The sequence below is a fragment of the Tachyglossus aculeatus genome, chromosome X1 (genome assembly GCF_015852505.1).
Source record: "Tachyglossus aculeatus isolate mTacAcu1 chromosome X1, mTacAcu1.pri, whole genome shotgun sequence".
Lineage (NCBI taxonomy): Eukaryota > Metazoa > Chordata > Mammalia > Monotremata > Tachyglossidae > Tachyglossus > Tachyglossus aculeatus.
The window spans coordinates 104,161,908-104,188,972 of NC_052101.1; the positions used below are offsets into that span (position 1 = coordinate 104,161,908).

Consider the following 27,065-nt stretch of genomic DNA (forward strand, 5'->3'; position numbering starts at 1 on the left):
ATAGTAATAATGGTGGCATTTGTTAAGTGCTTACTATGTGCAAAGCACTGTTCTAAGCGCTGGGGGGGATACAAGGTGATCAGGTTGTCCCACGTGGGGCTCACAGTCTTAATCCTCATTTTACAGATGAGGTAATTGAGGCTCAGAGAAGTTAAGTGACTTGCCCAAGGTCACACAGCAAACATGTGGCAGAGCCAGGATTAAAACCCATGACCTCTGACTCCCTAGCCCTTTCCACTGAGCCACGCTGCTTCCCCATGCTTTTTAAGTAGTTATTCCTTCCTTCCTGAGATTGCCCTATATTTTGTGGATATGCAGATGAGATAAGGACAAATGTCATAGGTGCAAGGTTTTGTACTGACACCTCTTATAATGAATTACTTAGCTCTGATATTTTCTAATTCTTACCACCTCATTCACTTCTTGGGATGTCCTATTGGATGAAGTACCTTTTATATATAACCACTACACAGTTCTGAATCTGAGTCTATCAGTTAATTGCTTTGGGAGAGTCAATTGAAAGTACCTCATTAATAATAATAATGGTATTTGTTAAGCAGTTACTGTGTGCTAAGTACTGTTCTAAGTGGTGGGGTAGATACAAGGAAATCAGGTTGTTCCAAGTGGGGCACACAGTCTTAATCCCCATTTTACAGATGAGTTAACTGAGGCCTAAAGTCACACAGCTGATAAGTGGCAGAGTCAGGATTAGAACCCAAGACCTCTGACTCCCAAGCCCATGCTCTTTCCACTAAACCATGCTGCTTCTCAACCTTAAGACATTCAACATTAATAGGAACATAAAGAATTTAAATCACATCATGGCCATTTTCCTGCTGTGTGACCTTGGGCAAGTCACTTAAATTCTGGGCTTCATCTTCCTCATTTATAAAATGAGAACCTGTTTTCCTCCCCCCTTAGACTCTGAGCTCCATGTGGGACAGAGACTATGTCTGATCTGATTATCCTGCATTTACCACAGTGCCTATCACAGTGCTAGGTACATAGTGCTTAAAGACCACAATTATTATCATTGTCCTCCTCATTATTATTAATTACAACAATATTAAAAAGTTAAAACATTATTTTCCATTCGGTTTGTAGCAATACTGGCCATTTTTTATCTTGTAATAGATCCTTGGGAGAAAAAAAATAGATAAAAAGACTATTATCTTTGGTTTCCTGGCATGTTACATTCTTCTCAAATCTTGAAAGGAGGATCTCCAAACAGAAAGGAAGAGAAAAATGATGAGAGATGTTTCAGTACTGTCAGATTTGGGGCAGGTTGCTTTAGCCATCTATCAAGTACAATTACTATGAGCATGACTGCTTTCCTTAAGTGTGCTCTGAATAAAGTGCTTAGATGACTTCACAGTCTCAACGTGTCTATTCCTTGCCTAAATCACAGTGATCACCACAGAATGATTAAATACCATATGTTTTGAGTTCTGAGAGTTAAACCTGACTCTCTACTTGAGACTTCTGGCTGTTTCACAGGGACACATTGGGTAAAAGCAAAACAGTAGATCACAAATTTCTAGTAGCATACTTATACCAAACCAGTGACCAAACACTAGACTTTGAAATGCTAAAGTGTCATTGCGGTATCCCCTTTTAGGTGGGCCATTAAACAAAGACCTAGACTTTTAAAAGACTACGATCTTTTTTCTTTTTTTTTTTGGTCATCATGTAGGCAGGCTTAATAATTCCTGTGATCATTACATTCCAACAAAATAGTTTTAGAAATCAGTTCATAACTGCAATGCCGTGTCCAGAAGAGGATGCATCTAAAGGGTGGGTAAGTGTAATCTGTTTCCATTGTGCACTGGAGCCCAAGATGAGAGGAAGCAATTTTGTCCAGATCTTGTCTTGTCTTATGCTGTCGAGTCATCTCTGACCCCTAGCAACACCATGGACACATCTGTCTCAGAACACCCCACCTCCATCTGCAATTATTCTGGTAGTGTATCCAGAGAGTTTTCTTGGTAAAAATACAGAAACGGTTTACCACTGCCTCCTTCTGCACAGTAAACTTGAGTCTCCACCCTCGACTCTCTCCCATCCCGCTGCTGTCCAGCACAGGGGAGTCTTGACTTGTAGCAGATTGTCTTCTACTCTCTAGCCACTGGTCAAGCTAGGAATGGAATGGATATGCCTCTGCTTGACTCTCCCTCCCATAGTTGAGACTGGTAGAGTACTGGAAACTCTCCAGGTGGGACCCTGAGAGGGGCTTTGTCCAAATAGTGGGGAAAAAAATGAATGGTGAAAATGATATATTCCTGGGTGGTTGTGGTAATTGCTCGTGGTGAAAATGGGAGATTAATGTCTTAAATTAGTGATGGACAAGAACAAAAAAAGCCTAAGCTGTATATACAATGATATATTTCATTAAGTAATCAATTAAACTACGGTATTTACTGTGTGAAGAGCATTGTACTAAGAGCTTGGGAGACATTCCCTGCACACAAGGAGCCAGACAATAAGGAACTGGAAGATCCTAACAAATGAAAAGCATAAAATTATTGCTTAATTCTATTGGTGTCAATTCCCCACTTATAAAAATCCACCAGTAAATCTGAAAAATCCTGTAAAAGATATTTGTTCTTCTATACTAGTAATATTAGAATCAGAAGGAAATGGAGGGGAAGGAAGCATGTTATGGATATATGGAAGAGAAACAGCATGGTCTAGTGGAAAGAGCACAGGCCTAGGAGTCAGAGGACCTGGGTTCTAATGGCTCCACCACTTGCCTGTTGTGTGATCTCCGGAAAGTCACTTAACTGCTCTGTGCCTCAGTTTCTTCACCTGGAAAAGGGAGATTGAATGGCTGCCCTTTCCTCTTCTTAGACTGCTCACAACCCCATTAAGACAGGGACCATGTCCAGTCTGATTATCTTGTATCTTCTGATCTCTGATCGCCTTCTCTCTGATCTCCCATCCTCGTGTCTCTCTCCACTTCAATCCTTACTTCATGCTGCTGCCCGGATTATCTTTGTCCAGAAACGCTCTGGGCATATTACTCCCCTCCTCAAAAATCTCCAGTGGCTACCAATCAATCTGCACATCAGGCAGAAACTCCTCACCCTGGGCTTCAAGGCTCTCCATCACCTCGCCCCCTCCTACCTCACCTCCCTTCTCTCCTTCTACAGCCCAGCCCGCACCCTCCGCTCCTCCGCCGCTAATCTCCTCACCGTACCTCGTTCTCGCCTGTCCCGCCATCGACCCCCGGCCCACGTCATCCCCTGGGCCTGGAATGCCCTCCCTCTGCCCATCCGCCAAGTTAGCTCTCTTCCTCCCTTCAAGGCCCTGCTGAGAGCTCACCTCCTCCAGGAGGCCTTCCCAGACTGAGCCCCTTCCTTCCTCTCCCCCTCGTCCCCACTCCATCCCCCCCATCTTACCTCCTTCCCTTCCCCACAGCACCTGTATATATGTATATATGTTTGTACATATTTATTACTCTATTTATTTATTTATTTTACTTGTACATATCTATTCTATTTATTTTATTTTGTTAGTATGTTTGGTTTTGTTCTCTGTCTCCCCCTTTTAGACTGTGAGCCCACTGTTGGGTAGGGACTGTCTCTATATGTTGCCAACTTGTACTTCCCAAGCGCTTAGTACAGTGCTCTGCACATAGTAAGCGCTCAATACGATTGATGATGATGATGATGATCTACCCCAGCGTTTAGTACAGTGCTTGGGACGTAGTAAGCGCTTACCGTATATCATAATTATCATTATTAAGAGGTCACCAGACATTGAATAACATGGCCTAGAAAGTTGAAAAATGTTTTTCTTGAACTAAAGTGTGCTGTACTTCTGTGGAGAAAAAGTTTTGGGGAATGATTTGTACACCAAATGGAAGGAGATTCTGAGGCTAATTTAAATGTTTAATTTGCATATCTCTGTCAATTTAAAAATTTGCATAAAATGTACTAAACAAATACTTGCTGTTCCCAACGATTAAATGAAATCTGGGATAACGTTATAATCCTGCAAAACAACAGAATAGCACTGGTGAAGGTGCTGACAATCAAATTAGTTAAGAAGAATGCATATTTGTTCTATCTGAACCTCTTAAAAGGACTAATATACAGACTAAATAACTAGACCCATGGGGAATAATTTTTTTGCATTGTGGATAACATTCTTCAAATGGAAAAAAAAAGAAACCTCAGGAGGTCTTCACCCACACTTGCTAGAAATATAATTCTGATTACAGCTGGTTGGAGTAAGCAAGAGAACTTGAAAATGGTTGACTAAAATAGAACTTAGCAGAACTAAGGTAGAAAGAATAGAAAACAGGTTACATGCTGCAGATTAAATATAAAAGCCTTTCACAGCTTGTTAGAGAGAAAGTACAGTTTGCATTATAAAGGTATGTATATGAGCCCATGCAGCAGTATTTTGTTGCTTTATTTTCACAATTCCTATGGTACACTTTTCTTTCTCACTTAGAAATTCAAAAAAAAACTAAACTGCCACCCCCACCTCCTCTTGAATTAGAGCTGTCTTCCAGTTCAAACTTGCTGCCTCACCATCTGAAGTCATTTGAGTACAATGAAGTGTGGGCTAAGACGTAGAAAGGCAATGATATCTTCTGGCCAGTATCAACTGACTATGAAACCTAGACTCCTTCAATGAGAAGACCCTTACCCACATTACATGGCTGGCCCACGCCATTGTCAATGTGGTGGAATATATTTCAAATATATATATATACACACATGTATACATATCTTGGGGGGGGGGGTGCATGTGTGGCATCTGGGGGTTTTTTCTTTATTTGCCTTGAAGCCAAGCTAAACATACAGATAATGATTTTATATTACCCAGAATAATTTCTAATAGCAACTTGAATAATGTATAAATCTTTATTCCAGTTCAAAAATGCTTTTACTAATGGGGCTGCTAATTGCATTTATAAACATGGATGAAAGAGATGCATACTTTACAGTCCCTTCCAGCTACCTATGTGTATATGCATTTACGTAATCTTAACAGGAGCCATACAATTTCAAGCAACATAATTTCTTATTTAACAAATGAAGTTTGTTTGTTTGTTTTTTTACAAAAGAGCTATTTCCTTACCACACTACTAGAAAAAAGGGTCCATTTTAAGAATGTAATTTGAAGGTTGTCTACAATATGAAACATATTTTCATTCCCACTTCCCCAAATTATCAGGAGACGGGTTTCTATCTCGTAAATGCAGTTTAATAGATGATATGCAGCTCTTTTCCCATAGCTGCTGAGGAGCCACAGTGGGGATATACAAAATAGTTATTACAGTCAGTGGCTGGCTCTGCAGAGCTAAAGTGAAATTGAAGTTTGAGTAGTTTTATAGTTACTTACATCAGACAAGGCAAATTGCATAATATTTTAATATATGCATGCAAACTATATGCATATACACATATGTATATATATATATATATACACACATCTACCTATACATATGTAGTTGTCCTTTATATCCCTGCATGCATATATATGTGTGTGTGGCTAAAATAACCATATATGACTTACATTCTTTTCCTCACAGTAGGTACATAGAGACTGTCTTTGGCTGCCCTGATATGTTTATTACCTGCAGCACTTGTCACTATTTTTCTCAGCTGTATCTTTCCAAAGTCTTCATCTTTTTGAGGTCTCTGATCAGGGAAAACAACCCTTTGGTGATGACTGCTGCATACCAGAATGGTCCACCTGCTGCTTTTGTTTCCTAACAAGACATCTCCTATGCCACATTTAAAGTATGCCTTACAGATGTATCTTTAAAATATTTGCCCCAACCTGTGTGTGTACATCCCACTTCAGTTCCTCATAATCATCATCACCACTGGTATTTATTGAGTGCATGCTGTGTGCTACTGGGAGCAAACAATCGAAGTAGGAAAATAATCCCTGCCCTCAATGAGTTTAGCAACTAATGGCAGACACAGGCAAAAATAAAGTAAGCATCCACTGGAAACAAGAGAAAAGGCAGCATGGCCTAGTAGAGAGAGCATGCGCCTGGGAATCAAAAGGACCTGGGTTCTAATCCCTGTTCTGCCAACTTCTTGCAGTGTGACCTAGGGCAAATCACTTAACTTCTCTGTGCCTCAGTTTCTTCACCTGTAAAATGGGGATACCTGTTCTCCCTCATACATGAGAAGCAGCATGGCATAGTGGACAGAGCACAGGCCCGGGAGTCAAAAGGACATGGGTTCTAATCCCGGCTCTGCCGCTCGTCTGCTTTGTGATCTTGGACAAATCACTTCACAAGCTTATATGGAACCTATGCTTAATGTTAGCAGAGGCTGCCGAGTAACTCAACACTTTTAAAGCCATGTAATAATAATGATAATTGTAGTATTTAAGTACTATGTGCCAAGCACTGTACTACACACTAGGGTACATACAAAATAATCAGGTTAGACATCATCACTGTCCCAGAGAGGACTCAGATTTTAAGGGAGAAGGAGAACAGGCATTTAATCCCCATTTTACAGATGAGGAGACTGAGGCACAGAGAGGTTAAGGTCACACATCAGGCAAGTGGCAGAGCTGGGATTAGAATCCAGGGAACTATGTAGACTCCCTCTATGTCCTCTACTACTGTTTCTGTACATAAAAACCATTCAGCAAATACTGCTGATTAACTGGCTGGATCAAAATCCGACTGAAGTGGAAACATGATCATTTATCCAATTGATATGCCCCATGACAGTCTTCCTTAATCTAGCCACCTAACAGTTACCTAGTTGTATTTGTTTCCCTTTTTTTTAAAAAATGTATTTTTAAGCACTTACTATGTGTCAAACACTGCTCTAAATAATAATAATAATAATAATGATGGCATTTGTTAAGTGCTTACTATGTGCCAAGCACTGTTTCTAAGCGCTGGGGAAGTTACAAGGTGATCAGGTTGTCCCACGGGGGGCTCACAGTCTTAATCCTCCATTTTACAGAGGAGGTAACTGAAGCACAGAAAATAATAATAATAATAATAATGGCATTTCTTAAGCACTTACTATGTGCAAAGCACTGTTCTAAGCACTGGGGGGTTACAAGGTGATCAGGTTGTCCCACAGAGGGCTCATACTCTTAATCCCCATTTTACAGATGAGGTAACAGGCACAGAGAAGTGAAGTGACTTGCCTAAAGTCACACAGCTGACAAGTGGTGGAGCTGGGATTTGAACCCATGACCTCTGACTCCAAAGCCCGTGCTCTTTCCACTGAGCCACGCTGCCCCAAGTCGCACAGCTGACAATTGGCGGAGCCAGGATTTGAACCCAGGACCTCTGACTCAAAGCCCAGGCTCTTGCCACTGAGCCATGCTCTGGGGTAGGTACAAGTTAATTAGGTTGGATACAATCCCTGTCCCGCATGGAGCTCACAGTCTAAGTGATGATGATGATGGTATTTGTTAAGTGTTTACTATGTGTCAAGCCCTATTCTAAGTGCCGGGTAGAAACAAGAAAATCAGATTGGACACAGTCCCTGTCCTGCAATGGGGCTCACAGTGTTAATCCCTATTTTACACTTGAAGTAAGCTTTTTCTTGTGCCCACTGGAAACAAAAACAAAATCATGGCCTCTATTCTTTTCCAAAATCACCTTGCTCTGAGCTGACATACCCATTGTTAAGCATTTTTTTGCTGAAAATAACAACGCACAATATTGTTGTGCTCCCATTTTAAGGAGGACTCATAATTAAATAGGCAAATTTAATCAAACACTGGGAGAAAATATCTAATTCACTTAAGAGTATTCACTGAAGAATCAATAGATTACAAAATGGAAATAATGTATCAATTTAACAAGCAGGAAATATTTAGGAATGAAAATTAACTACAGTTTGGAAGCTTTTGAGCAAGGCAGGCTGTCTCTGGGAATTACAAGGGCTAGGGCAAATAGACACAAAAACATGAAATCCAGATATGCTCCTCAATAAGTATAAATATATAGAGATATTCTGCACTACATGTAAACAACATTCAACAACGCTGGGGAGAGAAGCAAAGCGCAAAATTTATAATCAAACCTGAAAGAAAATTGCAGGCTTTTTTACATAAGAAATATTTTCTCATGCAGAGTAATGAAAACCGTGAATGCTCTGAAAATGTACTTACTGATACTGAGATGTTTTCTTAAAGTGTAATGTAAAATATACAATATCAATTTTCAGTTATTTTGGATTTAATGATTGACAGAATAGAATTTTCTCCTGAAGTGACTGATGTTTCTCGCTTCAAGCAAAAACATTATCATAGTCAGTCTCTCACATGTAGTAAGATTGATAGATAGAGAGAGAAAGGACAGTACAGAATGGAAAGAAGAAAACTTGGGGAAGAGAAAGGACAGAGATGGAGAAGTGTTAAAGACTTTTACTGGACAGTTGAAAAATAAAGTGTTTGCATATGAAAATGCAGAAAGCATTAAATTAGAATAACTGAAAAGAATGATTACTGTCATGAATAATCACCATTATCAATCAACAATTACTGACAGCTCACCTGGTCTGCAGCTCTATGCCAGACAGGGATACAGTACCAGTGCAGAATGCTATTTTTCTGAAAGTCACAAAGGTGAAAAGAATTTAGGTGTACTTTACTGCAAACTTGCCTTCTAGGAGCAGGAGGAGCGAAGACTGCTGTAACTGTTACACTTCAACTGGGAATCCACTGTAGATGGATTTGCTGCTGGGGGTGCTGGATTTTAACATTGCTTCTAGGAAGAGAAAGGATATCCCTGTTATCCCTTCACAAACAGGCTTTCTCCAGGATGTTGAGGTGTTCTCAATTCATGAGACAGTCCAAAGACTGCTCAAGAAAAGGGTCAAGATCCATGACAATGCGAGATAATAATAATAATAATGACATTTATTAAGCACTTACTATGTGCAAAGCACTGTTTTAAGTACTGGGGAGGTTACAAAGTGATCAGGTTGTCCCACGGGGGCTCACAGCCTTAATCCCCATTTTACAGATGAGGTAACTGAGGCACAGAGAAGTTAAGTGACTTGCCCCAAATCACACAGCTGACAATTGGCAGAGCCAGGATTTGAGCCCATGACCTGTGACTCCAAAGCCCGTGCTCTTTCCACTGAGCCAAGCTGATCTAATGGGCAAAGCTCCGAAGATGCAGCTGATGATGCAGGAGGCTACGGGCTCTCCCTTTCTGGCTTGCTAGCTTTACTAAATGCAGATCAAGTCCTGAGCTGCTTTAGCTTGACTGCTATTGTTCTCCAACACTCCCTCCCATCTGTATCCCTGTCCAAGGCTTGGACTCTCTCACATGTTTGTGATCACGATTTTCAACTACGAGAAATTCAAACAAGCAAATAATACTGGTTTCAATATGTGATCTTTCAAACATAAAAGCTTACAGATGTGTTTATCTTGAAGACTGCTAAACTGGTCTTTTTGTTTTGATTTGTTCCAGGAGATACAAAGAAAATTCAGAAGCAGCATTGTGTAAAATCCTTATGAGGGAACTTTACATTGCAGACACCACAGCAGTTGAAACCCAAACAAAGCAACTTCTCTATGCAAAAATACCTTAGCAGGTAAAGTTTCTCCTTTTGACTTACAGAAAAATGCTATATTAGTTTAGTTTTAAAATTCTTAATTACTAATTCACTAACTTAAGTGGTGCAAATGATATTCGAAGCCAAAAGCTGATTATGTTCAAAGCTTTAGAGTGCTATTATTGGCCTATGTATGATTAATTACACTAACCAACAAAGTCATTGATTTGATCATTTATAGGATAATTAACCAAAAATTCAAGTCATGTGCACAAAAACTAACCCTATGACAAATGATCCTGACACACAGTTGCATGAGGGGTAATCTAACCCCTCCATCGTTTTTTTCTCTTGTCCTATTTCCTAGCTTGTTCCAGTTATTCTGTTCTTAAGTCCTCATTTTCAGCTATTTTTTAAAAAAAAAAACAGCTAAAAACTTGCCACATTACTGTACTTCATGCTAATATCTCTCAGCCTGAAAGTGGCACTGCTTTCAGTTGTCTTGATTCTGATGGATAATGGTAGCAGTAGGTATGAGAAGAGATTCAGAGTGACAAAGGCAGAGTTGCTAAGCCCAAAGCCCGACTCTACCTTAATAATTCCTATATGGGTTCAAATGCTTTAGGCTGATAAATGTGTGGGCTTCTTTAGGAAACAAAAATGGTATAATATTGAATTATCTCCAGGAGAAACCAAAATAACAGCCAACCTAATATGATATAGCATCAACTGAGCCCAGTTTTTCGGATGTGGGTCGTGGACTCACCGTTTTAGCCCAATTTCATTCCTACCTGCCAGAAAGAAAAGTGAAGTTTTCAAAGAGAAGAAACATTTGTATATGTCTGAGGAAACAGCCATCAGAGAGGGTGGCACACCATTAAGTTGACTCCCAACTCAGAAGAATTTTCTATTCTACTCAAAACGTTTGAAGCAAATCTATTTTCACATTTGCTAATTGTAAGACTTTAATTGTTGCATGTATCAGTTCGTGGCTCAGTGGAAAGAGCCCGGGCTTTGGAGTCAGAGGTCATGGGTTCTAATCCCGGCTCCACTGCTTGTCAGCTGCGTAACTCTGGGCAAGTCACTTAACTTCTCCGGGCCTCAGTTACCTCATCTGTAAAATGGGTATTAAAACTGTGAGTACCCCCGGGACAGCCTGATCACCTTGTAACCTCCCCAGCGCTTAGAACAGTGATTTGCACATAGTAAGTGCTTAATAAATGACATCATCATTATTATTATTATTATTAGGCTATGTTGGACACAGACTGTGTCCAAGCTGATTATCTTGTACCTACCATAGTGCTCAGTTCAGTGCTTAGCACATAAATACCACAATTATTAGAAGTAGTAGCAGCAGCAACAGGTCCCTAGAGCCCAAGGGGAAGATCTTTTATAGAGCTTTCTTTTATCTCCTTTTTTTTGGATGGTATTTGTTAAGCACTTGCTATGTGCCAGGCATGGTACTAAGCGCAGGGGAAGATAGAAGATAATCAGGTTGAAACAGTCCCTGTCCCACATGGGACAAGGAGGAGGAAGAACAGGTATGGAATCCCCATTTTACAGATGAGGAAACTGAGGCACAGAAGTTAAGATACTTGCCCAAAGGCACACAGCAGGCAAGTACCAGATTTGGGATTAGAACCCAGGTCCTCTGGCTCCCAGGCCTGTGCTCTTTTTAGTAGGTCATGGTGCTTCCATCTCTCTGCCATAAAACTGTGTAAAAAAAAAAAAAAGTACAGCAACTGAACAAGATCACAGATAATATACCCAAGAAATTTTCAATACATATATTACGGGCTTGATATTCTGGATGGAGCTCCTGAAATGATATAAACCTAAGACTTCTTACTTCCCAATAAATACAAGGTAACTTTCAGCAACTGAAACCCTATGTCTTAAAATGAATTTGATTAGTTAATGAACACTCACATTTTTTAATTTTGAGGCTTTCAATTATACATGTTCCTACATTGGAATGTACTAGTTAAAGCATAATTGGCAGCTTAGGCTACAGGAAGGGAAGAGCTGTGGGCTTTAAACCTCCAGAATGACAGAATTCACCTTGGCTGCTGTTCGTATTATCTAAGTGGAGGATACAGCACTTGATGGCTACCCAAGGGCCCTTCCAGATGTTATGGGGGCCATTCAGGATGCACAGCCATTTGGGAAAACTTGAAAGGTTTTTCTCATCATCAACAGCAGCAGCAGGTGAAGTAGCAGCATTTATTGAGCACAAATTTTTAACTGGTCTATGCTCAGAGTGAAATAATTTGGAAAACAGACCTTACACACACAAAAAATGATGAGATTTAACTTAGACCATTTAAATGGTGTCATATTGATTATGGAAAATCTCTTTTGTGCTGGGTAGTTGGTTTGACCAAAATGTTAAAGTACATAGTAGAACACAAACTCACTAGAAAATCCAGATTTCCTGTTTGGATCATTTTTAACCGACAGCTCAGATCTGAAATTAAAACTAATCTTCAAACATTTCAGATCTCTACATGACTTATCCCATACATCTAAAAATGTGCCTGCCAATGTCTGTGATGGGCAAGTCAAAATAGTATCATGACAGTTAATTGAAGCATTACTCCCAATAGTTCTTTATTCCCTTTGAAGGCCAGGGACCACGTCAAAGTTTCACCTGTGAATTTTGTCTCCCAGGACTTAGTTCAGTGCTCCTCACAAACAATTACTTTAATAAATATCAAAACTATTACTACTACTACTGCTACTACTACTACTACTACTACTACTACTACTACTACTACTACTACAATGGTTCCCAGAAATGAAGAAAAACGGATGCACCTGCCTGTAAAACACATGCTTCTTGAATTTTTTTATCACATTAGATTTTCAGGAAGTCTGGAAATATGACAGTTTTGGAGGCTTTTGTCTATACTGCAGTAAACTGTATAATACAGAGCTATTGACAATAGTACTTAGAAAGAGAAAGAATGACCTTGAGATAAACTGCTTATGCAACAGAGGAACAAAGCATAGACATACATTTGAATCTAGTTGGGTGACACAGAAAGCGAGAGGTTATAGCCTCAGAACTTTCATTTGGTTTTTTTAGTGTTCAGAAAGGAGCAAATGTAAAATATGATTTGACTTTCTTATTAAAGAATAAAGGCCAGACCACAAAAACTCAAAAACTAAGAAAAAAAATTTCTCTATAAAACTCTTACTTGAAGAACCCACATGGAATGCTTGAAGAATAATATATACTTTCAGTGAGAAGGACTGGGGTGAGATGGGGTGGAAGCGGATGAAGGAAGAGAAGAAAGGGGCAGGCAATAGGTGGAGTAACCTCTCTGAGACCCCAGTCTCTGAGACCCACATATCTTAGTGTGGGTGACAAGGTGCCTACTCTAGTCCCAGGGCAGTTCTGCAGCTACCTCTTATGGATTCCTGCCAAGAGGCAGCATTGTCCTAGGGCGACAAATGGTAGTCCAAGCCCACCAGCCACTTTGGCAACTTGCCTACCTCCATGTTGCTATGGGAAGCAACATGACTTAGTGGAAAGAGCAACAGCCCGGGAGTCAGAAGACCTGGGTTTTAATCCCAGCTCTGCCACTTGCCTGCCTTGTGTCCCTGGGTAAGTCACTTAACTTTTCTGTGCCTCAGTTACCTCATCTGTAAAATGGACACTCAATACCTGTTCTACCTCCTCCTTAGACTGTGAGCCCCATGTGGAACAGGGAGAATGTCTGACTGATTAGCTTGTATCTACCCCAGGGCTTAGTACAGTGCTTGGCACATTAACAAATACAGCACTACCTCCACACTAGGATGGAATTCTGACTAGAGGCAGTACTAAGTGCACATGGTGGGGAAATGTGCTTCCAGCAGACACTCCCTGAATATAACTTTATACAGCAACCCCTCCTGTCAGCTAGGCAGGCCTTTATACATACTTTATGCCAATTTACTTTTGAAGCCCTCCCCGCCCTGCTTCTCAGCCCCTGTCCCCACTCTCCCTGCCTTTTCTGAGGCTCTTTTAAACTTCTCTCTCCAGGCACTCCTGTAGCTAAATGCTCAAAGTGGAGCAAGAAAAAAAGATCTTGGGGGAAAACATGATGTCAATATACCAAATCTAGACTGTAAGCTCACTGTGGCCAGGGAATGTGTCTCCCAACTCTGTTATATTGTACTCTCCCAACTGCTTAGTACAGAGCAGCTCTGCACACAGAGTGCTCTGCACACAGTAAGCACTCAATAAATAGGACTGATTTGTTGATCTCTGTGACTGGTTAAATTGTCACTTCTACTGAACATGCAATTGTGTCTGAAAATTTCTCCGTGAATGCTAAGCATTTTTTATGTCCAGGAGGACATTTTAAGCATCATGTAAACAGCAACAATGCCTGGTGACACCTGGTTTTAAAATCAGGAAATCTTGATTCTATTTTTTGTGTCTGTTGTAATTTTGTGGTTGAAGAAAGATCAGATTAAATGATCCAGCTCATACCCTTTCCCCACATGGAAAATGAAAATATATGCAATGCTTTCAGCACTTCAAGAAAGACCCAGCCTCTGAAAACAGTATAAAAGTATTTGTAATGAGAATACTGGTTCTTGCAGAACAGTTGCAGAAATACAAAGTATTATTCCTTTATATTAAAAGATGGCCCACAGTGAAGCTCATAGACCCTAGTGATTTAACAAATGGTTTGTCTCCAGTACTATTCTATTCAAATTTGGATGAGTGAAAGGTGACCTTCAAAAGGTTTAGTAAGCATTATCTGAACCGTCACCTCAACTCAGACATGGCAATCTTGTGGGGAAAAAAACCAACAACATCACAGAACCAATCTAAGCACGACTTTACAATGAGTGCTTTTGTTACTTCCAAAGAATTCCCTGGAATTGTTCAGGGCCCGTTTCTGACCATAAGCGAGTGAGGCAACCACCTCAGGGTGAACAGTCAGGGTTAAAATTTGAAAGCACCCATCCAAGACAGAAGGGGCACCTACATGAATAGGGATGCAGCATAACGTAATAACGGCAAATAGAAAGTATGGGGTTGGTAAATTTTTCCAAATGTTTGAAGTGAGTCCTAGAACTACTGGTTGCCAAGTCCAAGTCTGGTTGAGAGACTGGGCTTCAGGAGGTAAAATTACTCCTTAATGATGGTCTTGGAGGACTCTGATCACCTATTTGGTGGTGGCAAGAGCAGGCAGCTAGCCCTCCTCCTTCCTTGATTTTACCTAGGTGTTTATTCATTCAATTGTATTTATTGAGCTCTTACTGTGTGCACAGCACTATACTAAGCAACAAACAGAGACAATCCCTACCCAACAATGGGCTCACAGTATAGAAGGGGGGAGACAGACATCAAAACAAGTAAACAGGCATCAATAGCATCAATATAAAGAAATAGAATTCTAGATTCATTAATAAAATAAATAGAATAATAAATGTGTACATATATACACAAGTGCTGTGGGGCAGCGTGGGGGGTAGAGCAGAGGGAGGGAGTCAGGGCCTGTTTTAACTGATGATATGCATTTTTTTCCTGGTACTTATTAAGCACTTTCTATGTGCCAGGCACTGTACTAAGTGCTGGGATAGCTACAAGCTAATCAAGTTGGACACAGTCCCTGACCCACAAGGGGCTCACAGTCTTAATCCCCATTTTATTCATTCATTCATTCATTCATTAATCATATTTATTGAGCACTTACAGTGTGCAGAGCACTGTGCTAAGCGCTTGGAAAGTACAATTCGGCAACAGATAGAGACAATCCCTACCCAACAATGGGCGCACAGTCCAGAAGGGGGAGACAGACAACAAAACAAAACAAGTAGGCATCAATAGCATCAAAATAGATAAATAGAATCATAGATGTATTCACATCATTAATGAAATAAATAGAATAATAAATATGTATAAATATACACAAGTGCTGTGGGGCAAGGAAGGAGGTAGAGCAGAGGGAGGGAGTCAGGGCGATGGGGAAAGGAGGAGGAACAGAGCAAAAGGGGGGCTCAGTCTGGGAAGGCCTCCTGGAGGAGGTGAGCTCTCAGCAGGGCTTTGAAGTGGGGGGGGGGAGAGCTAGTTTGGCAGATGTGAGGAGGGAGGGCATTCTAGGCCAGAGGTAGGATGTGGGCCAGGGGTCGACGAGGGACAGGAGAGAACGAGGCACAGTGAGGTTAGTGGCAGAGGAGCGAAGTGTGTGGGCTGGGCTATAGAAGGAGAGAAGGAGAGACGGGAGGTGAGGTAGGAGGGGGCAAGGTGATGGAGAGCTTTGAAGCCCAATAGTGAGGAGTTTTTGCTTCATATGACAGTTGATAGGCAACCACTGGAGATTTTTGAGGAGGGGGGGGGTGACATGCCCAGAGAGTTTCTATAGAAAGATAATCCGGGCAGCAGAAAGAAGAGACAGGAGGTTGGGAGATCAGAAAGGAGGCTGATGCAGTAATCCAGTCGGGATAGGATGAGAGATTGTACCAACAAGGTAGCAGTTTGGATGGAGAGGAAAGGACGGATCTTGGCGATGTTGTGAAGGTGAGACCAGCAGGTTTTGGTGACAGATTGGATGTGTGGGGTGAATGAGATTACAGATGAGGTAACTGAGGCACAGAGAAATTAAGTGATTTGTCTAAAGTCACACATAAGGCATGTGGTAGAGCCTGGATTAGAACCCAGGTCCTCTGACTCATCATCAATAGTATTTATTGAGTGCTTACTGTGTGCAGAGCACTGTACTAAGCGCTTGGGAAGTACAGTTGACAACATATAGAGACAGTCCGTACCCAACAGTGGGCCAGGCTCATGCTCTTTCCACTAGGTCATGATGCTTCTCTGTATGTAGTGATTTACCTACAACCTGGACATGGGTAAGGAAACACAGGAAATGAACCACTTGCCTTTCTATTCACGAGTGCAAGCAGTTTATTCCCTTTAACCCCAGGGTTAAAGTGATCACATAGAAAAGAGAAGGTGGGCATTGGGCTTTCTAAGAAAAATGTTAAAACCTCCACAAAAACAAATGTAATATGGGCAGGGAATGTCACTGTTATTGTTGCATTGTATTTTCACAGTACTCTGCAAATAGTAAGCGCTCAATAAATATGACTGAATGAATGCTGTTATTTATTTACTTGTTTACATAAAATAACACCTACATATAGGCTTTAATAAGTTTTACCATATGGAATTATTTTGAAATTATTATCCTATAAAAATTAAAGGTGGAAACATACAGTGTTTACAAAGCCTTCTAAATTGATCATTTAATCAATTAAAGGATACATGTGCGGATGGTGGTGATTTCTACCACCCATGCTGAATTTTTCTTCTTTTCTGAAGTGATAAGGGTGCCAGCTACGTATCATCATGCTGATAAACGCTGTTTGGAAGACCTGAAGCACTGGCCCTGTTTCAAACAGGTTTCTACAACCATCATTAGATGTGCAATATTTTCAGGGAAGGATTTATTCTCTCAGACAGTACACAAAAATAATTTTCCCATGGATTTATAGTCCATGGATTTCCTCCAAACAGCTCAATATCCCTCATTTAGGAGATAGGATATGATGCAGTCTGAATTCCACATTTCTACTACTACCTCAGGTGCTGCATTGCTCTTTATCAATCAGTGGCATTCATTTATTAAGCACTTACTGTGTGCAGAGCACGACACTTCCCCTTCAGAGAATTGGAAGCCAACTACACAGGCTGCTTCCTTTATTCATAGGGATTTTGCCCGCAACCTCCCCATATTCTCATGAAGGGACATGATATATCAAATATTTTTTAACTTTATTTGTTAAGCACTTACTATGTGTCAGACACTGTGCTGATCACTGAGGTAGAGGCAAGTTAATTAGGTTGGACACAGTCCCTGTCCCACATAGGCTCACAGTCTTAATTCCCATTTTACAGATGAAGTAACTGAGGCACAGAGAAGTTATTTGGGCCCCTTACAGGTGAATATGCTCATTTCAAAGCCAGTACACCCAATGAAAAATATTCATGATGAAAGCTGTCCTAGTGGTAATTAACACACATATTTCCCTGCATCCTAAAAGCAAGAACAATATTTTAAACAGTATGTTCATGTTGCTGATCTCCAAGTATGTCAGACAATGTGACATAATTTATCTCATTACCATCATCTGATGAACACTCTGGCCTTTTCACTACCAGTACTTTTAGTTGTTAGATTTTACTGTCTTTTGCAAGTTCTTATTTTACTGCCTTACACGGTTTTCTGACAGTAAGAATTGTTAGAAATTGGAATGAGTTATCAAGGGAGGCTGTAGAATTTCCTTCTCTCAAGACCTTTTAAAAAAGAAATAAATGATCATCTATCTGGGATAGTTTTGGTGGGTCCTTCCTTGGACTTTAAAAAAAATAGTGTGGAATTATGTTTATTCAAGATCTTTGCTGCAGTCATCAACACCTTCTAGATGCATGCCTCATTTGGGAAGCAATGGGACATGAAAGGATGTTGGGTCAGTGCCCCCCTCCCTCCCCCCCCCCGCCACACACACACACACACACACACACACACACACACACACACACACACACACACGTCCTCTTTTTCCTACAGCTAAGAATGTTACACTGTCCATCTGGTCAGTGCTGCATTCCTTTATTTAATTTAGCTTCTCATTCACATAAAGGTACTGGTGCATTTTCCCAACCCATTCTGATAAAACATCCCCAACCCCCAAATACTAAAACACTGGTCCTACCTGAAAATAAATTCAACCTTGTCTCTAGGGCTCTTCAAAATCTATGACGTTTTGGGGCAGTTATTTTTTTCTTTCAATTTTGAGATTTATCTTTGGAAAGAACCATATGTTATAGAGGATTTCAAAATTAAGCCTACTGTGGATTTTTGCAGGCAAAAATCAAGTATTACAAATTAATGCTATATCAGACAGATCAGAGAACAACGGAGATTCAGAAGAGGAAAAGAATATTTGAACTGAGACATATAAAATCAAAATAGGGATGAATTTTATAATATGATTATAAGAGCATATCCCCAAATCAAGGCACTAATATCACTGATTTCTCAAAAGGTTTTCTCTTTGTAGAACCAGCATGTATTTATAGTGTCATAGATCATGAGCTTTAGACTTGGAGAAGCAGTGTGGCATAGTGGAAAAAGCACAGGTTTGGGAGTCAGAGGACTTGGGTTCTAATCCCGGCCCCTGCCATTTGTCTATTGTGTGACCTTGGGCAAACCGCTTAACTTCTCTGTGCCTGTTACCTCATCTGTAAAATGGGAACTAAGACTATGAGCCCCACGTGGGATAACCCGATTACCTTGCATCTACCCCAGAGCTTAGAACAGTGCTTGGCACATAGTAAGCGCTTAACAAATACCATAATAATAATTATTATACTCTGACTTCAATCAATTGTATTTACTGAGTGTTTACTATGTGCAGAACACTATACTAAGCACTTTGGAGAGTACAACAACACAATTATCAGACACATACCCTGCCCATAATGAGCTTCAACAAGTACTGGTGCCCCTTTATCAATGAGCATTGACACTTGAACTTGAACACTTCTCCCCCTTTTAGACTGTGAGCCCACTGTTGGGTAGGGACTGTCTCTATATGTTGCCAATTTGTACTTCCCAAGCGCTTAGTACAGTGCTCTGCACATAGTAAGCGCTCAATAAATACGATTGATGATGATGATGATGATGAACGTTCTGAGAATAACAACCTACTTGATTGGGTCCCAGCTATCTTTGATCAAAAGCTCACTGGTAAATATTCTTATTTGAAAGTAGAATATTTTCTACTTCATCCTTAGTAGGTTTGAGAATGGAGTTAAATCCCTGCTGGGCGGGGCAGCAGGATGAGAACCCTTCATCACTAACTGCAATATCAATCAATCATATTCATTGAGCAATTATTGTGTACAGAACACTGTACTAAGCACTTGGGAGAGTACAATATAATAGAGTTGATAGACATGTCTCCTGCCTACAAAGAGTGTACAGTCTAAAGGGGGAGGCAGACATTACTATAAATAAGTAAATTATGGATATGTACATAAATGCTGTGGGGCTGAGGGAAGGGTGAATAAAGGGTATAAATCCAAGTTCAAAGGGAGCATTGAAGGGAGTGGCATAAGTGTCTAAATGACAAATCCTATAAAATTTAAATCCAAGATTTTCATCAGCCCCTGTTGTTCGAGCTTTGAAATCCTGTCAACTGCATCAGCCTACCTTTTCCAGAGCCTAGCAACTTGTAAAACTCTAGTCTGTTGGTTCTTTATCATGCTTCACTGAAATTCTTTGTAGACTTCATACAAAGGTCAGATTAAAGATGCAATTTATTATTAATCACATAAATACCCACAGAGCTGAAAGTTAGCATGCGTTGCTGATTAGTAACTTGGAGCATGTTTACAAAAACACCTTCTAACCTTCAAAGTCCATTCTCTTAAAAATCACCTCTTCCTGGAAATTTAGTTTGAGGGCGTTTTTAGATACGAATGTGACAAGGTTCCTCAAATTACAATGGGGATATAATTTCATTGACGCTTCAAGACTGTGTTTCTTACTGGTAAGTCTGATTACAGGATGGCAGCAATGGCAGCAGGGCTGTGAGAGGAAGTGGCCATGGCCCCAGAGATCTGAGAATATGAGACATGAGAAGCCGCATGGCTTAGTGGCTAGAGGCTGGGAGTCAGAAAGTCATGAGCTCTAATTCCAGGCTCTGCCACTTGTCTGTTGTGTGGCCTTGGGTAAATCACTTCACTTCTCTGTGCCTCAGTTCCCTCATTTGTAAAATGAGGATTGAGACTTTGAGCCCCTCGTGGAACAGGGACTGTGTCCAACTTGATTTGCTTGTATCCACCCCAGCTCTTAGTACAGCACCCGGCACAGAGTAACTGCTTAATCAATCAATCGTATTTATTGAGCGCTTACTATGTGCAGAGCTTAACAAATACCATCACTACTATTATGATTACCTGAGGTGGGACACCTCCACCAGTGCCGTGCATAAAGGGTCTTTGACCCTCCTCCACATACCTAAGGCCTAGAATGGCACTAGAGGGAATGGTCACTTACCACTCCAGTGCCCTTCAGCAAGCCAGGGGCCAAGGACTAAGGCAAGGGGAACGTCTCTCTGCACCCCTCCCATTTCCCTCCCCGCCCACGGTGGGGGGGAGGGGGGTGTAGGGGGGCACTAGAATTGCTCCAATGGGAATGGTTGCTGGAGTTGCCCTCGGGCAAGCCAGGACAGGGGCCAAGGACGGAATCAAGGGGAGGGTCTTGGTCACCTGCCTGGGGTCATCCCAGAGGGAAAGGTCGCCCTCTCCCCGTGGGTGGCTGGGGACTGAGCACAGGGGATGGTCACCCCGCCCAGCAGGGATTTAACTCCATCCTCAAACCTACTGTCCCCCGCCCCCTTCCATCTCTTTCTCCTAATGAACTGGCCACTTACAGTATTAATTAAATTGAAACCATCAGACACGATCTCCCTAAAATTTCTGCTCCTCTGTAGTCATTCCTTCCTACTTCACTCTCTAGCCCCTTCACATACGCTTTTGAACCATCCGTTCATACCTTATTAAAACACTTGCCCTCTCCCTTCTTCCTTCCTTGACTGCCACCTTCAACCCTTCCTTTGCCAATGACTTCTTCCCTGCTACTTTCAAACATGTTTATGTATCCCCCATCCAAAAAAAACCCTCCACTGACCCCGTGGTTCCCTCCAGTTATTGCCCCATCTCCCACTCCAAATTTCTTGAGAGTTGTCCACACCCACTTTGTCCACTTCCTCTACTCAAATTCCCTCCTTAATTCCCACCAATCTGGTTTCCACACCCGTTACTCCACTGAAACTACCCTAAGGAAACAAATGACCTGCTTCTTGCCAAACTTGATAGCCTCTACTCTATCCAACCCCTCTCAGGATTGCAACTGGAGAGTTTCCAGTACTCTACCAGTCTTGGCTATGGTAGGGAGAGTCAAGTAGAGGCATTCCTATTCCATTCCTAGCTAGGGCAGTGGCTAGCAAGTGCTGGACAGAAGTGGCATGGGAGAGAGTTGAGGGCAGATATTCAGGTTTACTGAGCAGAAGATGGCAATGGTAAACCACTTCTGTATTTTTACCCAGAAAACTCTATGGATACACTACCAGAATGATTGCAAATGGAGGTGCAGAGTTCTGGGAGAAGCAGCATGGCTTAGTGGAAAGAGCACGGGCTTGGGAGTCAGAGGTCATGGGTTCTAATCCTGTCTCTTTCACTTGGCTGTGTGACACTGGAAAAGTCACTTAACTTCTCTGTGCCTCAGTTACCTCATCTACAAAATGGGGATTAAGACTGTGAGCCCCATGTGGAACAACCTGATAACCTTTTATCTATCCTGGCACTTAGAACAGTGCCAAGCATAGTAAGCAAGCGCTTAACAAATACCATTATTATCATTATTATTGTTATGTGTCCATGAAGTTGCTATGGGTCAGAGATGACAGCATCATACAAGACTCCATCCAAATCCTCGGAGACCTCTCAGCTGCTTTCAACACTATCAACCACCCCTTTCTCCTTGAAATATTACCCAACCTTGGCTTCTCTGACCCTGTCCTCTCTTGGTTCTCCTCCTGGCCCTCTGACTTCTCCTTTTCAGTCTCTATGGCAGGCTCCTCCTCTGTTTCCCACCTTCTGACAGAGGGGGGGGCCCTCAAGGCTCAGTTCTGGGTCCCCTTCTATTCTTCATTTACACCCACTTCTGTGCAGAACTCATTCATTCCCATGGCTTCAAGTACCACCTCTATGTGAATAATTCCCAAATCTACATCTCCAGCCCTGACCACTCTCCTTCGATGTAATCTCATCTTTCCTCCTGCCTTCTGGACATCTCCAACCTGATGTCTCACTGACACATCAAACTAATCATGTCCAAAACTGAACTCCATATCTTTCCAGCAAGCTTTGCCCTCACCCCCATTCCCCATTACTGTAGGCAATACCACTATCCTTCCTATCTCACAAGCCCATAATCTTGGCATTGTTTTCAACTCGTCTCTCTTATTAAACCCATATATTCAATTTGTCACCAAATCCCATCTATTCTACCTTCACAACATTGCTCAAATCTGTCATTTCCTCACCATCCAAACTACTATTAGGCTGATCCACGCACTTATCCTGTCTCACCTTGATTACTCCTTCTGACTTCTGTCTCCCCTTACTTCAGTCCATATTTCACTATGCTGAACAGATCATTTTTCTAAAAAAAAGTTCAGTCCCTATCTTCCCACTCCTCAAGGAACTCCAGTGGTTGTCCACCCACCTCTGCATCAAACAGAAACCCCTTATCACTCAATCAGCTTGCCCCCTCCTACATTTCATCATTAATGATATTTATTGAGCACTTCCTATGTACAGAGCACTGTACTCAGCAATTGGAAGAGTACAGTTCAACAGTTGTTAGGAACATTCCCTGTCCACAATGAGCTTACTTTTCTCACTGATTTACTATAGACCAGTCCACACACTCTACTCCTCTAGTGCTGCTTGCTCACTGTGCTCTGATCTCATCTATGTCACTGCTGACCCCTTTCCCACATCCTCCATCTGGCTTGGAAATCCCCCCCGCCCCCCATTTATACCAGACCACCACTCTCCCCACCCTCAAAACCTTATTAAAGACATATCTCTTCCAAGAGGCCTTTCCCGATTAAGCTCTCTTTTCTCTGGCTCCCTCTCCCTTCTGTGTCATCTACACACTTGGATCTGTGACCTTCGGGCATTTGGTATTCACCCCATCCTCAGCTCTACAGCACAAATGTACACATGCATAAAGTGTACATCATAAATGATTTATTTGTATTATTGTGTCTTCCCATCTAGACTTTAAACTCTTTCTGGGCAGGGAATGTGTCTATCAACTCTTGCATTGTAGTCTCCCAAACACTTAGTTCGGTGCTCTGCACACAGTAAGTGCTCAATAACTATCATTGATTGATTGACAAGACCAACACAATGGAAAGCCATACAAAGTGTTTATCCAGTGTACAAAATTGATATCTCCCATCTATTTCAGAGTCAGATGATTCCAGAGTCCCATTTTAAGTGTGACCCAGCATTTTATTTTTGACCAATGGATACTGCAACTACAGGCAGGGCTCTCCTCTACTGGTGATGAAAGAAAGAACCTAAATTGTTTGGCAAGCTGTTGCCTTAAGCCTACATAGTGAGTGACAGATAAATAAAAAAACATAAAAATCCAGTAAAGAAACAGGTAAGCCAAACGAAAGCAGTTGCGAGAAGCATAGAAAAATAGTGCTTTTGTTTGGTGAACTAAGTCAACATTGTTGAACCCTGGCTACAGGATTTACCTTAGTCATATCTGGACTTTAAAGATGGTCTATGTAAGTATCTTCATTCAATGACTAGACATTGTGATAATTCCCCATGAACAAATCCAATTTACTATGTCACTGAGGTCTTACATCTGCTGTATGACAGCAATTAAGGACACCAAATTGAGTAGAATTATAAGCAATTTACCATTACAGAAAATAACCTATACAATCTACCTTCTCATCTCACATTTTAAACAATAAAACTACTGAAATTCACTCACTTCAATTCTTGACTGATAATGGAGAAACAGTGTTCCAAATTATTCTTAGATTTTTTTTCCACCATCAGGTGTATGCAATCCAGACACCTGCAACTTACAAGCTTTCAAAAATGTTCACACTCTATGAAACACAATCCTTTGATTTTCTAATCATCACATAAAGTATATTTTCACATTTTAATCCTCAAAATAAGACTTGTTTAGAATATGTGATTCAAAAGAAAATTTCTAATAGTATCTATTTTCAATTTAGATGAACAGATGATTATAAGGGGCTTTATGGATCCTTATATGACATATTTTGAACAGGTTGGTGATTCTATCAGAATATTTTTATGCATATTGTATACTACCCAAACCATCCAAAGTCTTCTATGTATAGTTTTGTATGCACACCTGTAATGTTGACAGAGCTGTTAAAGCCAGGATTCCAGAGAAATCATGACTGTGTGGAAAAGGCTTTCAACACTATCTTATCTTTTTCTGTTCTGTCCAATCCCTGTGGTGTGTGAATTATTTCTTATTCATTCATTCAATCATATTTATTGAGTGCTTACTGTGTGCAGAGCACTGTACTAAGTGCTTGGAAAGTACAATTCGGCAACAGAGACAATCCCTACCCAACAACAGGTTAAGTTTAAGCTTTTTCCAGGACAGAAAAATGATAGATTGTAAGATTCCTGTAGGAAGGAATCAGGTTTCTTACATCTATTGCACTCTCCCAAGTGTTTAGTACAGTGCTGGGCACATAGTACGCACTCAATAAATACCATCGACTGGTTGATTGATGAGTTGACTTCCAAGTATTTAGTCTGAAAGTTGACTGATTGAAGATTCAATAATTATGATGAAATTACATGCCACCACTTAGGGCAGAGAAATTTACATCATGCAATGAGTTCAGTAATGAATTTAAAGAGTTAAAAACAACATGTAAAAAAATGGAATCCCAGAAAAATAGGTTTTTTCCCCAAAGGGGGTTAAAACATCCAAACAGTCCTGTGAATATATCTGAAGAAGAGAAAATATTTGTATACTAAAAGCAGTTATGGAATTGGTAATTTGAAATGGGTTGATTTGGTTCCTCAAAAATCTCCAGTGGCTACCAATCAATCTGCGCATCAGGCAGAAACTCCTCACCCTCGGCTTCAAGGCTGTCCATCACCTCGCCCCCTCCTACCTCACCTCCCTTCTCTCCTTCTACAGCCCAGCCCGCACCCTCCGCTCCTCTGCCGCTAATCTCCTCACCATACCTCGTTCTCGCCTGTCCCGCCATCGACCCCCGGCCCACGTCATCCCCCGGGCCTGGAATGCCCTCCCTCCGCCCATCCGCCAAGCTAGCTCTCTTCCTCCCTTCAAGGCCCTACTGAGAGCTCACCTCCACCAGGAGGCCTTCCCAGACTGAGCCCCCTCCTTCCTCTCCCCCCCCTCCCCCTCTCCATCCCCCCGTCTTACCTCCTTCCCTTCCCCACAGCACCTGTATATATGTATATATGTTTGTACATATTTATTACTCTATTTATTTATTTATTTTACTTGTACATATCTATTCTATTTATTTTATTTTGTTAATATGTTTGGTTTTGTTCTCTGTCTCCCCCTTCTAGACTGTGAGCCCCCTGTTGGGTAGGGACTGTCTCTATATGTTGCCAACTTGTACTTCCCAAGTGCTTAGTACAGTGCTCTGCACACAGTAAGTTCTCAATAAATACGATTGATTGATTGATTGATAAGCTGAAGGAATTTTTATAAATAGACATAAAAATAAGACATCAGAAAATAAATTTGGAAGATAAACTACAGAGAAAAATACACCTCAAAAAAGGGCCTTTATATTCCAAATAGCAGAAATATAATGAAGAGACACCAGGTTAGATTTCCTTCTGGATAGGACAAAAAAAAAAAATCTCTGGCAGAGTTAATTACAAGGCAGTAGCTAGCAAGATCTATTATGTATTCCAGCCCCCAACCAACACCTGGTATTTATATTTCTTGCCAGCTCCTCCCACACAACCCACCTTTCTGATTGCTCTGATATTCAGTTATGAAGTGCCTCATTTGTTTCCATGTCCCGTTGAGCTTTTCCAATCTTTTTTTTTTTTAATCCAAGCTCTCCGGAGTGCTGATGAACAACCATTTTACATTATCCCTACTCGATGACACTCCTCTATTATTGGAGAGCTGAATGGTTGATTCTTTGTTCATTTAATTTGTTTTACCTTTTCATTCTATATGTTGTCCTGCTTCCATTGCGGATATAGTAATTGCTACCACCTGGACACCAGCAATTACAAAATAGATTTGGCTGCACTGAAATGTCATCAAGATTTTAAAGCTATTTCACAATGTTATGGCTGGCCAAGTCAGAGTTGAAAGTGAGAAGCAGTGTGGCCTGGTGGATAGAGCACAGGGCTGGGAGTCAGATGGATGTGGGTTGGTGAAGTCCATGTAGCCACACGGGGCTCACAGTCTTAAACCCCATTTTACAGATGAGGTAACTGAGGCACAGAGAAGTGAAGCAATTTGCCTAGGGTCACGCAGCAAATAAGTGGTGGAGCAGGGATTAGAACCCAGAAGCACTTGGGAAAGTTCGATAAAATAAGGTTGGTAGACATGATCCCTGCCTTCAAGGACCTTAAAATCTGGTGAAGAAGATTACTCCCTAAGGAGGAAACCTAACAATCTACTGAGGAAACCTTATAATCTAGTGGATGGGCTCACAGTCTAGTGGAGGCTGTCCAACAACGTACACTGCATGATCACATAAAGAGGAAAGCAAAGACTGGAAAATTTCTAGGAATATCTTCCAGAACTCTGAAGACTGCTAACTGGTTGGATTAAGGAGTTCTGATAATGTTCTCAGCCTTTTGAGGTGAGCGATCCAGGGGAGTAAAATGCCCTACTTTAACCCTTGGGAAATGAGCAGACAAGACCTCTCCAATTCTCA

General features: G+C 41.2%; 1 protein-coding gene and 1 non-coding gene across 2 annotated transcripts in view; both read right to left on the minus strand.

The window, feature by feature from the left end:
• The window catches only part of CNTN4 (contactin 4), a 910,670-nt gene that overhangs the window by 847,621 nt on the left and 35,984 nt on the right, over positions 1 to 27,065 (minus strand). The gene's annotated exons all lie outside the window — the stretch shown is intronic.
• Positions 2,093 to 2,230, minus strand: LOC119920372. Its single transcript, XR_005448123.1, has one exon. It is a non-coding gene; the product is annotated as a small nucleolar RNA SNORA7 (small nucleolar RNA).